Genomic DNA, 4,807 nt, shown 5'->3' with positions numbered 1-4,807 from the left:
GTCTTGTAGTCCAGCTGTGCTTGGATACGTTTATACAACAAATCTATTTCATTTATGCATCAATACCCGATATTTCGTGATGCAAAGGGTACTGATGCATAAATAAAATAGATTTGTTCTAGAAACATATCCGACCATAGCTGGTCCATGAAGAAAAATGCTAAGGGGCTGTAGATACGTACTTTATTGAGTTAATATATTAGATTACAGAGAACATCATATACTTGAGAGAGACTAACACAGGTGAATCAAATAATAAAAATGCCATGTACATCACTACAGATTATGCGAGACGGTCAATATTAATGCTTCCGTTTAATCCTGAGTTACAATCATATTACATGCTGCGTTTCGACTAGATCAATAAGCCACCCCTCTCAATTAAGCCTCCCTCTCCAATAAGCCCTCCCTCAAACGTGCCTGAAATAAATAAGCCCCCCGGTGGGCTAAATAGAGGATTTACGGTATATATATCGACATAGTACAAGACTGTATAAAGAAATTATTCATAAATCTTTTAGTTTTACCAGAAGGTACAATATAAATAAGAGGACGTCTAGAAATTTTACTTGTATATATTGCATTTATTGGAGGCATTCATTTATGCAGGCGATGACCTTTATCCGTTTCTAATGTTATTGAATAATGCCTCAACATAATACCTGATGATGATCAGCTAGAGATGGTGTTGAAGAGTGAAATGTGTGAGAGCATAATTGATAGGAGGAAGTCGAAATATTTGCTGACAAATTTGCAGGGGGACTGACAACATCGTTGTACCTAGGATTTCTTGCAACTCATGATCTCGTTACTTAGAACAATCTATTAGTTAAAGAGGAGCTGTTCTGTGGAATACAATTACATCAAAAAACTCTGATATTTCTCTTGATACGCTCTTGCTACGCTCTTGCTACGCTCTTGCTACGCTCTTGCTACGCTTTTAAGCATTTTTAGATATTTTTAGATTTGAATATATTCTTAGGTTTCAAATTTTTCTTCCATTTTAAGTTTCTTTTTTTAGATAATTGATTTAGGGTTATTTGATTTGAGATGCAAGTAGGTAGGTAGGTAGGTAGGTAGGTAGGTAGGTAGGTAGGTAGGTAGGTAGGTAGGTAGGTAGGTAGGTAGGTAGGTAGGTAGGTAGGTAGGTAGGTAGGTAGGTAGGTATGTTCAGTGGCATAAGACGAGTCCAAGATTACATCCCCTTGGAGACAGCTATTACCATCTATGAGGCTCTCGTTTTACCTTGGTTTGACTATTGTGACGTGGTATGGGATAATTTACCAGTAACGTCTGCTGAAAGATTGCAAAAAATGCAAAATAGAGCTGCAAGAATAATAACAAAAAGCAGCTACGATGTCAGATCTAGTGATATTTTAACTTCTTTAGGCTGGAAAAGCTTACAAAGAAGAAGAAAGGAGCATAAGCAATAATAACGCACTTGCACCAAAATCTGTAAGGGAACTCTTTTATTTTCAAGAAAATACCTACGATCTTCGTGGTAGAGAAAAGTGCTTAAAGTCACTGAAACCCAGCACTGAGTTTTTAAAAAGAGCTCTCTCTTATGACGGTGCAAAAGTGTGGAACTCGTTACTCCAAAGTGTCAGACTGAAATTTCCCGAGATTAAATAAATAAAATAAAAACGGCATCTATGTAAATATTAACGGTCATAGTTTGCAACTCGTAAATGTTTGCCATTTTCATGAATAAAATTGCTTACCTCGATAACTTATTGTGTCATTTTATTCATGGTCGATTTTGGAGCCATTTGGGAGCGTTTCGTGACGGAGATTTTGTATTTTTATGTTCCCCCAATATATATATTTAGGCACTGCCTAAAAGCGGAGCTCCCGTAACGGAAGTCACAGGGAGAACAATTTGAATGAAACTGAAAGGTAAAAATAAGATCGGGGAAAAGATCTTCAATTATTTTTGATTCGAAATGATGATAATTTCTCCCATAATAAAAACCATGCAGTGAAATCGAATCAAAATGCACTACATCGTTTTTTATTTTTTTATTTTTTATTTTTGCGCGAGTATACTCTCTCACTTAGGAATTTTGTATACAGCTTAACACCACCCCCAGGGGCTAGTTTTGTTTTCGGAAGATTCTTCGACAAAACGTTTTCCAAGGCCGACAGTTTTAGGCTTTGAATCTCTTTTACTTAAAGAAAAACGAAAGCTAACTACAGATAATCCAATACAATATCAAGTTTAGTGAAATTTACCTCGGATGTCTTTCATTGAGATCGAAAATTAGGACAAATCAAGACCAAAAAACAGACTTGAAAACTGGTTAAGGTGAGCAAAAAATGAGGTTTACTTAAAAAAAAAACAGAGCTTACATTCATTCAACAGTTGACAAGAACAACTGAGACAAAATAAAAAATAATGCAAAAGGCAATGCAAAATACAAAATGACTCATTTCTTTGGCAGTAAATTGGCGTTTGTAAATGTTTTTGAATATTTTTTAGCTTTTTAGAGTGAAAGTCTGGTAGGTCTTTATACAATAACATCTTTCAACAACACTTGCTCGAACAGCTTAATAAACAGTTGGATATTTGGTAAAAATTTATATTTCATTTAATGATTAAATAAATTATCCGTGTAGAAAGATATCTAAAATTCTTCTTTGTTTTGCCGACTGGACCCCGCGATAGGAGGCGAACAAAGCTTTTTCTTGAACGAAAAACATACGATAGCTGGTTAAAAACAACCGAATTGTTAAAGATTTAAAAAGCTAAATAAAGAACGAATATTTGTTGTAATATCCTCTTCATGTTATATTTCCTCCAGCATTAAAAATAAATTAATCTTATCTATAGAAATATAAAAAGTTTTGATAGAAAGTCTTTGATTTCTCGATTCGTCGAGAAAAATGGTTGTCAAAAAAAAAAAAAAAAAAAAAAAAAATATATATATATATATATATATATATACGATTGTTTGCTAAAAAACACACACCTGGATTCTTGAAGAACACTTCTTGATCCATCTTTGACTACATGAAAGTGTTTTTTAATTGTTTTTGGTCTATAACTTGTCTTAAAGCGATTTTTTTCTGTACATTTGAGAGACGCATTTGTGAGTAGTTTTGCTTTGATTTCAAGCGGGATTCCTGTGTTGTGTATACGCCAGGACGAACGGACGGAAAGATTGCTACTGAATGATTGCTACCCAGAGTTCCTTTCGGTCCAGTCGCGTAGGCTTGAGCTGGTCGACGACAACATTTTTTGAATTGACTGTATTCCTTTGCGGTTAATGAACAGCAAAAGGTGTATTTTTGAATGCTAATCAAAACAAAAATGTAAAACGTCTTGACAGCACAAATCTCAGCAATGCCACCAAGTTTCGTTACTATAACATGCCTTGTTAAAGCGTTATGCCCTAGGGGCCACTAGATGCGTGTGCATGGGGCCACGAGAAGCGGGTCCATTAGAGTGGGTACGATGGGGCCATACCGACGACGTTTTGTTATCATAGCATGTCTCGTTCCGGAGTTATGGCCAAGGAGCCATAACTCATCTATTCATCTATCATCTATTTGTCATCTATTGTTTTAGCTTGTTGCTCGAACTTCCAAAATAGTGTTTAAAGTGTATATCAAGGGGAAAAAATATAAAGATATACACTTTAAAGCAAAAAGGACTATTCAATTTTTTTAAACAACCGCAAAGAAAAAAGGAGATGTTGGTGAATAGGAATAATAAAGAAATGAAACGTGCTAAGCTGTTGTCTTCTTAGAAAGGACATTGTTTGCGTGTGTTATAATATCATGTTCTCGAAATCCATTGTCTTTTGAGGGACGTTTATTATCAACTAACATCCCTCATTCGTGAATAGATTGATGGACGATTAGTCTTAATCATCCCTCATGTTTCATTAATGAGGGACGATTAAAACTGCTTATCCCTCATAACTCACCTATTCACGAGGAATATCACCTCATTTACAATCAATCAATCAATCAATCAATCAATCCTGAGCACCCAATGGAAACAATAGTTTTTGATTTCTTCAAGACTCACCTCCACACATCTACACATGTGGGACGCAAAAGAATCATTTACAAAGCATGCGCAATGAAGTGTCTAATTTATTTCATTAACCCCATGTCCTACATGATGTAGGAATTTATTTACTTCTACTCGCATCATTTCGTTTCATTTCATTTAATTAGTTTAATTTAATTCATACATCATTTTACATTACTTGTTGATGTTAATGTGAATTTGCACATTGTTCAAGGTAGCACCATGCATATTGATGCTTCCCAAACTAATACTAGTAGTGCTCTTTTCATAATCCTCACAAGCTTTAACTAGCATCAAATCATCCTCGTCATCGATATCTAAATTATCCTGATCTTGCACTACATTTTTCTCTGCTCAGTGCACGCGAAACTCTCATACTATCATTGGGGTCATCTCTTCGATATGTCCTATCGCCTTCGATTGAACGATGACCGCTGCGCTGCATAATGAGCTTCTCTGGTAAATCAGCCTGATACATTCTTGATATTCCAGTGGCACGGTCAGAATGGTTTGAAAAATTCCCCTTGAGCCCGGCATCATTACACATTTTTCTTGAATCTTTGGTTGATGGTATTATGGCTCAAGGGACATTCTTCGAACCATATTTCGTTACAGCAATTCCAATTCTTTCTTGGTCGCATATAGAAAGCAGGCACCGGAACAGTCGGTGGGCTGTAATTAAACAGAAATTGTCAATAAATCTTTTGCCCTTCAGTATGGCTTTATGTAACTATTAATCATCAAAAAACACACCATTTTGTTATGTCT

Source organism: Actinia tenebrosa, unplaced genomic scaffold (genome assembly GCF_029948245.1).
Source record: "Actinia tenebrosa isolate PJP-AT-01 unplaced genomic scaffold, QUT_ActTen_1.0 PGA_scaffold4__44_contigs__length_22323623, whole genome shotgun sequence".
Lineage (NCBI taxonomy): Eukaryota > Metazoa > Cnidaria > Anthozoa > Actiniaria > Actiniidae > Actinia > Actinia tenebrosa.
This window is presented reverse-complemented; position numbering follows the sequence as displayed.